Source organism: Bos mutus, chromosome 23 (assembly GCF_027580195.1).
Source record: "Bos mutus isolate GX-2022 chromosome 23, NWIPB_WYAK_1.1, whole genome shotgun sequence".
NCBI classification, from domain to species: Eukaryota; Metazoa; Chordata; class Mammalia; order Artiodactyla; family Bovidae; genus Bos; species Bos mutus.
Genome location: NC_091639.1, coordinates 18,135,427 through 18,144,698, shown reverse-complemented (window position 1 = coordinate 18,144,698; position 9,272 = coordinate 18,135,427). Strand labels below are relative to the sequence as shown.

Here is a 9,272-nt window from a genome sequence, read left to right as displayed (position 1 = left end):
TGGTATATTTGAGAGAAGCAAAATGCTTATTTTACTTAAATACTGTACCATGTGAAAATTTATTTTCTTGAGAGGAGTAAGAAAATCATCTCATTTATTTTTTTCTTCATGTTCACAATGGAAAGCCAGATTAAGTCCCATAATACAAATAAATAAAAACTGTTTAATGGCATGTCAGCTTGAACAATGACATAGCAAATGTGAAATTAAATTTTAATGCATTTTTGAAATATGAGGAAAGGATAACCATACAGAAAGCTATATTATGAGCTCAGAAAGCATTAACCATTTTTATAAAAATATTAATAATTTATCATTAACAAAAGGTGGAATGAAAAATCATTGCAAATACTTTGAAGCACACATCTTAAATAAGCTGGTGATTTGCAAATAGCCTGTCAGAATCTTGCAGTTTTATTTGAAAGTTTTATTTTATTTATTTTTAGAGGCAGTTTGTACAGGATATTTAAAAAAATGAAAGAATTTGGTAAAGGAAAATACCTTTATATTTGTGGCAGTAAATGACATTCATTTTAAAAGCCTAAAGGTCTGCACATTACTTGTGTCCTCTCTTCAGTCTGCATCCCAAGGACACTGAAATGTGACCACAGATGTGTTTATTTTCCTAGACAGAACACATAGCAGAGTAAGAAGGACACTCAAATGCTTCATAAACAAATAAGCATGGTATCCATTCTGTTAGTTGAAATACAGCCACGTCATGTGCCTGTGATCACTCAGAGCCCCATTCTTGCCAGCGGTGGAGAAAGACAGACTGCCGCGCTGTGCAGGATTCTTGCAAACCTTGACTGTGTAAATGCTTTTAGACAGTTACCACATAAGCCCAATAATCACTCTGCAGAGGAGTTTGAAATTATGTGCCTTCAGGGTGAAGTAAATTTTGTTCCTGGACTTTGATACTACTTAACAAAGACTCTCTTTTCTGTCATACCAGCTGGAACACCATGTTTCAAGGGTAAACTCTTGAAAAAACTCCCAAATTGCTGTTTTCTTATTTTTTTTAATCTGAATAGGCAGAGGAATTAACTATGTTTTTCCAGTTTTAATTTTTTAAGAGACTGACTCATTTGGTTTGCTTATGAGGTTATATATCTTACAAGGTGTATTATGCTTTCTGGGACTCCTCAAAGCCTTATATTTTTCTTGCACCAGAAAGAACTATCTGTGGCAGCTACTTGCAGCCAGCTTGGAGTAATTGGTGTCACTTAGGCTTGTCTTTCTGCCATTAACAGCTAGAAAATAGAGGAAAATATGTGAACCAGCTGTTCACAGACACCAGACACCCGGCAGGGTGTTTGAGGAAGTTGAGATGGGGCAGAGTATTGAAGAAGAGGGAGATTTGGAGAGAACATGTTTCAGGATATTTCACTACACATCTGCAGACTGAAACTTCACAAAACCAGGCAAAAACAAAAGTACTAGAAAGAATTAGTTGAAACATTCCTAAGGCTTACACGGGGCTAGAAGAGACTTGAGTTCCAACTAACGAGAATGGAGAAACCTCACTGAACATGTGGGGACATTCAGTAGAGACAACAGAGGGCTACACCCTGGTCATGGGGCCAGGCTAGAGTAACAGTTCCTCTTACCTTTCTCTAACCAATGTTAAAACTGACTCACTGCCAGAACGAATCATGAAAACAGGCTTTAAAACCTGACTACCAGGACAAAGTGCCACACTCTTTAGAAGAAAGAAAGAAAACCCAAACACTCAAAAACATAGCGTTCAGAATTTCTAGTATCTAATGGAAATTATATAACAGGGACTCGAAGAAGCAAGGATAGGTATCCATAAAGCAGGGGGAAAATGAGTCAATAGAAACAGACTTGAAATGACAAAAATAATGGAATTAGCGTTAAACCCAGTTGCAGTTTCTGGAAATGAAAAATGTAATGTGAGAAATGCTTAATTCACTGGACGGTTTTAAGAAAAACTTAGACACTAAAGACAAAAGAAAAGATCAGTGAGTTTGAAAACAGTGTAATTGAGAATAGGATGACAAATGATCACAGGGAGAAGAAGAGCGTAAAAATAGAGCCCGGTGCTACATGAGGAATTGTGAAGTAGGCCAAAATAACAGATATAGTTGGAATTGAAATTGCAGAGAGAATAGTCAAAAATTGTAAAATATTGACTTAAAATCATTCTAAATTTAGTGTAAATTACCAAGCCATACATCTGAGGAACTCAACACAGCTAAGTAGCATAAACACAGAAGAAACCAAAGGAACACAACAATTGTTTAAAATCAGTAATAAGATGAAACTCTTAATAGCAATCAGAGAAAAGAAACACGCATTACATAGAAGGGAAAATAGATAAGAATCACTGTAAACATTTTATTTTAAAATTCAAGCTAGAAAGTAGTAGAAAAGTAACATTAGAATTCTGAAGGGAAGAAAAGGCCAATCTAAAATTTTCTGTTTCAGTGAAAATAGTCTTAAACTGTGAAGTTTAAGTAAAAACTTTTCAGAAAAATAAAACCTTGGAGAATTTGTCACCGGTGGATGTGCATTACAAAAAATGTTAGAGGGAATTCTTCTGGTCAAAGGAAAATGATGCTAAATCTGCAACTATGTATAATAATGTAGTGGGTCAAGATAAGTAAATATGGAGCTTCTTTCCTTTCTTTCTTTTATCATTATTCATTAGTCTGAGTGAACTCCGGGAGTTGGTGATGGACAGGGAGGCCTGGCGTGCTGCCATTCATGGGGTCACAAAGAATCGGACATAACTGAGTGATTGATCTGATCTGATCTGATTTGTATTTTAAAAACAGAAAAAATCATGAAAACAGGCTTTAAAACCTGATTACCAGGACAAAGTGCCACACTCTTTAAAAGAAAGAAAACCCGAACACTCAAAAACATAGCGTTCAGAATTTCTAGTATCTAACGAAAATTATATAACAGGGACATCATGACATCAAAAGCATGATCATAAAATCTAATTAATTATACTTCATCAGTATTTAATATCTTTTGCTCCTGATAAACACTGTTAAGAAAATGAAAAGACAAGCTACAGACTGGGAGAAAATGTTTTTAAATCTTGTATGTGACAAAGAGCTTGGATCCAGAATATTTAAAGAATTCTCAAAACTCAGTAATAAGAAAATATACAACTTAACTTTAAAAACAGGCAGAAAATATGAATAGCACTTTGCTAAAGAGGATACAAAGATGGCAAATAAGCACATAAAAATACGTTCAATAACATTAGCCATTCTGGAAATCCAAGTTGAAGTAATACCATTCGTGTATTAAAGTGGGTAAGATAAACAATACTGACAATAACAGGTACTTAAAAGGATAGAGAACACCTGTAACTCATACATTGCCAATGGGAACAAAGATGGTACAGTCACCGGAAAATCATTTGACAACTCTTTCGAGGTTAAACATACACACACCATATGACCCAGCAGTCCCACGTGTGGGTGTCTGCCCTAGAGAACTGAAAACTTACCCTTACACAAAAACTTATACACAAAAATTCATAGCCTCTACATTCATGATTGCCAAAAACTGAAAAAAAAAAAAAAAACAACAACAACACTCAAATGCTGTTTGCCTAATGAATGGATAAACTGTTTAATATCCATAAAATAATGCATTGTGAACAATATAAAAGTATAAACTGTTTATACACAACAACTTGGTTAAATTCTAAATATTTTATTTTATGTGAGAGAAGTCAATCTCAAGAGATTATATGTACTATTATTTAATTAATATGATAGTCTCAGAAAGACAAAACTATAGTGATGGAGAATAGATAAGGGGTTTCCAGGGATTAGTTTCAGCCTAAAAACTGTAGAGCAGGATTGAGCCCCAGAAAAGCAGATGTTTTCAGTTTAAATCTGAAGGGAGAAAAAAGATGATGTCCCAGTTAGGAGACCATTTGGCAGGAAGAAATCTCTCTTACTAAGTAGAAGATCAGCCCTTTTGTCCTAATCAGGCCTTTGGTTCATAGGATGAGGCCCACTCACATTAAGGAGGGTAATCTTCTTTAATTTATTGATTTAAATGTTAAACTCATCCACAAACACCCTCATAGAAACACCTAGGATAATATTTCACCAAATATCTGGGCAGCCTGTGGTCCAGTCAAGTTGATGTATAAAATTAATCATCACAGGAAGTACATATCTACAAATTGGTATCACAAGGAATTTGGTGGGAATCTGGAGGTTTTCTATATTCTGATTATAGTGGTAGTTACACAAATACATATGTATTAAAATCCAAAGAGTGATACACAAGAATTAAAATGAAGTCAATTTTACTATATAACTGAAAAAAATAAAAGTAAAAAGTATTGACTAAAATGGAGATAATACACTATGAAGTTTGTAGCATGTGCAGAGACAAAACATGCCACAACAAGAGCACAAAATCTGGAAGGGGCTAAATTGAAGTGTGTTGTTTCTACTTTATACATGAGGAGGCAACTAAACCCTCCAATAAAAAAGCAGAAATTATCAACATGGATAGAAAAACAAAGTTCAACTGTATGCTCTAAGAAACGTTCTTAAAACATGAAAACACAAATAGGTTAAAAGCAAGAGGATGGGAAATTATATATAAAAAGCAAGATGGAAAATTATACAATCTCCAAATAATAACTGCAGAAAAGTTTGACTGGAGAGTAAATTATACCCCATGACAAAAATATTATTGAGGATAAAGTATATAGTATAAAATGATAAAGAAGAACAATTCATTAAGAAAATGTAACATTCCTAAGTATGTAAGGACCCATAACAGAGCCTCTAAATGTGTGAATGTAGTACTAAGAGGGCTGAAAGGAAAAATGGTCCTTCTCAGTAACTGAAGTTTGAGCCAACAGAAAAATCAGTAAAGGTATAGAAAACTTAAACAACACTACCAACATGAACTAACTGATATTTATAGAAAAGTTCAAGAGCAGAAAACACTTTTTTTTTTCAAGTAATATGGAACATTAGGGAAACTAGGCTTTGTTCAGGGCAATAAAAAAATCAGTAAATTTACAAGAACTTAAATCACACTGAGTTTATACTCTGTCCACAGGAAAATTCAATTAGAAATGAAAGACAGAAAGCTATCTGGAAAAACACAAAATATTTGGAAAGCAAAAAACACTCTTCTAAATAACTCATGGGTTAAAGAGAAAATGACAAGACAAATTAGAAAATAGTTTGAACTGAATGGAATTAAAATCTCAACCTGACAAAATAATTGGAGTGAAATTCAGTTGGTGCTTTGAAGAAAATGTATAGCACAGGCATATTAAATTGTCAAATCTCATTGAACTATACTCTTTAAATGAGTGAATTTTATTTTATATAAAGTGCCTCAATTAATTAAGAAATATAGCTACTAAGTATTGGGAGAAACATTCCACCAACTTGAGGGCTCAATAATACTTTCCTGAATATCATACTTTTGTTGACTATGTATAGGACTGTTACTTATGTGTTAATTAATAATAATAGCAATTATTGAGTGTCTGCTACTTTATAAACATGCTGCCAACTGTAAAGGATGCCAGTATGATTAGCATCAGGCTCTGCTGTTGACATACCGCCTTGCAGGGTTAGACTAGTCCTTGGCCATACAGTGGCAGATGGTACCAAAGCCCACACTGTGTATTCCTCATTAGCAATGTCATTCATAAACAAAATTGTGCACAAAGTGATAGGTGAGCCCTTGTCATCACCACAGTCAACAAAGTGTGTAAATACATGTTGATCTGTGCTTTTCCAATTTTTATTAATTCTAAGCTTCTTTGGGGATCTTGAGAACAAGCTCATACCCTTCCTTTGGTCATCTCATGTAGAAAATTTGAATCTTAGTCATTTTTTTAGGGGGGGCATACAGACCCCTTTAATAAAACAATAATCCTTAAAATAATTTAAAAATATACAAAAGACAGCCAAACTCAGACACTGTGGCCTGGGGGTGGGGTTGGGGTAGAGCTTGATCATGGCTTGTTTTTGGACATGGAGAAACACTCCAACATCAAACCTACACTATGTCAGTTCAGTTCAGTTCTGTTACTCAGTCATGTCCAACTCTTTGCGACCCCATGAATCGCAGCACGCCAGGCCTCCCTGTCCATCACAAACTGCCGGAGTTCACTCAGACTCACGTCCATCGAGTCAGTGATGCCATCCAGCCATCTCATCCTCTGTCGTCCCCTTCTCCTCCTGCCCCCAATCCCTCCCAGCATCAGAGTCTTTTCCAGTGAGTCAACTCTTTGCATGAGGTGGCCAAAGTACTGGAGTTTCAGCTTTAGCATCATTCCCTCCAAAGAAATCCAAGGGCTGATCTCCTTCAGAATGGACTGGTTGGATCTCCTTGAAGTCCAAGGGACTCTCAAGAGTCTTCTCCAACACCACAGTTCAAAAGCATCAATTCTTCGGTGCTCAGCCTTCTTCACAGTCCAACTCTCACATCCATACATGACCACAGGAAAAACCATAGCCTTGACTAGATGAACCTTTGTTGGCAAAGTAATGTCTCTGCTTTTCAATATGCTATCTAGGTTGGTCATAACTTTCCTTCCAAGGGCTGAGCGTCCTTTAATTTCATGGCTGCAGTCACCATCTGCAGTGATTTTGGAGCCCAGAAAAATAAAGTCTGACACTGTTTCCACTGTTTCCCCATGTATTTCCCATGAAGTGATGGGACCGGATGCCATGATCTTCATTTTCTGAATGTTGAGCTTTAAGCCAACTTTTCACTCTCTACTTTCACTTTCATCAAGAGGCTTTTGAGTTCCTCTTCACTTTCTGCCATAAGGGTGGTGTCATCTGCATATCCGAGGTTATTGATATTTCTCCCGGCAATCTTGATTCCAGCTTGTGTTTCTTCCAGCCCAGCGTTTCTCATGATGTACTCTGCATAGAAGTTAAATAAGCAGGGTGACAATATACAGCCTTGACGAACTCCTTTTCCTATTTGGAACCAGTCTGTTGTTCCATGTCCAGTTCTAACTGTTGCTTCCTGACCTGCATACAGATTTCTCAAGAGGCAGGTCAGGTGGTCTGGTATTCCCATCTCTTTCAGAATTTTCCACAGTTTATTGTAGTTCAGAGAAATAACACAGCCACTGAGAGAGGGAGGGACCGGGTTCCATCAACACAAGGGCTCGGATACTGTTCTGTCTACCATTGCCTCCTCGTCTTTGGTGAGACACCCCGTCTCCTGTGACCCTCTGGAAAAGCTAGACCCTACCTCCTCCCTGCCCACCCTCCCTCTCTCCCTTCCTGTGCCAAGTCCTCAAGCCAAGGGTCATGGTTAGGATGGTCTTTGGTGCAGTTAGGCAGTGGAGTCCCGAGCACTGGCCAGTTCGCAGTCACTGTGCCCAGGTTTTGGGCCATCACCATATCACGCACTGCAGTTTGTGGGTGCTCGTGACCTGGTCTCCCCAACGTTTGGTTTTCTTTTCTTCGTCTGGCTTTTTTCCCTGTAATCTGTTGCCTAATTACTCTAACCAGGTCATGGAAGGCTTCGAAAACGTTGAGAGGTGGGTCCTTGGCACTGGTTTTGATATATGGAATATTGTGTTTGGTCGCCATTTCTTTTCCTTGCTCCCTGGTGATTTTCCTTAAATGAATCAGATCGACCTTTTGACCATGAGGATCATCGGGAATGACTCCCTGTCCTTGACGCGCAGGATGAGCTGGTGGAAGTAGTCCACGTGCTCGAAGGTGGCCTTGTCCATGACGGAGAAGACGATGGGGAAGCCGTCCCCTGTGAGCATGTACTGGTCCCGGAAGGCGCTGAACTCCTCCTGCTGGGCCGTGTCCAGAACGTCCAAGATGGCCCATTGATTGTCAACATCTGTATGTTTCAGGAAAGAGTCTTGGATGGTGGGGTTGTAGTCAGGTACAAAGACCTTCTGTAAAAGCTGAATGGTGAGGGCTCTTACCCATACCTCCCCACCCCCAGCTTGTATGTAGGGAGGTTGTGACTGGGGACCGCACTCCTTAGCATGTTGCTGGGTGGTCAGACAGTGAACGGGGCTTTTTAGGTAGTGAACAGGCGCTATTGCACACCGTTACCCTGGAGCCTGCGGTGGGGCAAAAGGGAATCTTAGTCATTTTGAAATAACACTGAGTTCATAAGTCATCTGCCCCAGTAAGTTGATTCTAAGTCTAGGCTTGTGTAATATGGCCATGATGATCAACTCTGCTAGAACCAACACAGGCAGAATGGGAGGGATAAACCAGACTATTGTAACATTTTTTTCCCACTGCCAAATGATGATCAATTAAAAAACCAGAACCAAGATTGTGAGCTTATTCATGATCAACACCAGAGACAAGTCAGAAAAATCCTGAACTATTTCTCAATGCTAATATTGAGTTTTTATAGTCAATTAAATTACTATTTTTATATTTAAATACTTATCTAAAGCCACAGGATTTTTGTTTTCTTTTAGTGAAAGATTTCTAAATATGTTAGTTAAATTTTATCAGATACTGATAAATAAAATGAATATGGATTAAAAGGAAATTTGGAGATAAGCAGCAGCAGCATGTTAATTTAGTGAGCTGATTTTTTTTTGGTATGAATCAGAAAAAACACAGAAAATGTTAACATTTAGATAAGACAGGTGAAAAACATTTATTTTAAAATTAACATTAATCTTTTCAAAGAAACACAAGAGCTTATCTGTAGCTAAAATGTTATTCAGTAATAATTTGGTTTGGTAGGTAAAACGTGAGAGGAAAAAAGGAAATGAGTTGAACGGAAATGATGGAAATCATCTATGTGCCTATTTAAGACATGTCTAAGTTTAGGGCATGTGCAAGTGAAAACACGGAAGATGACTGAAGCTAGCAGATACTGAACCCATCTTGTTCTCTTTTTTTCTTTATTTCCTGTAATTAATGCTAATTTTTATTTTAAAAAATCTGTAACACCAAAATGTTCTAGAAAAGTACTGGAGTAGGGTGCCATTGCCTTCTCATAAATCTTAATTACACTAACATATAACATGATTATATCTTTGTATTTCAGTGCACAAACATCTACTATTAAATTAGTACTAGAAAGGTGCTGTGACCAGAATATGGGCAATATTTCTATCATGTGACTGAAGGCCATTTATTTAAGTATTTTCTTACCTTCACTATTCAGGTTATTGTCATACATTCCTAGATAATAATGCCACAATCAATATCATTGTACAGAAAAATTGTAGGTATCAAGAGTTGTTTATTAAAAGGGAACCAGTATTTTAAAGGCTTTTCCAG

The 9,272-nt window shown here is 37.2% G+C and overlaps 1 pseudogene; it reads right to left on the bottom strand.

The window, feature by feature from the left end:
* Positions 1–7,390: 7,390 nt before the first annotated feature.
* Positions 7,391–8,007, bottom strand: LOC102268829 (ras-related protein M-Ras pseudogene; annotated as a pseudogene).
* Positions 8,008–9,272: the final 1,265 nt, after the last annotated feature.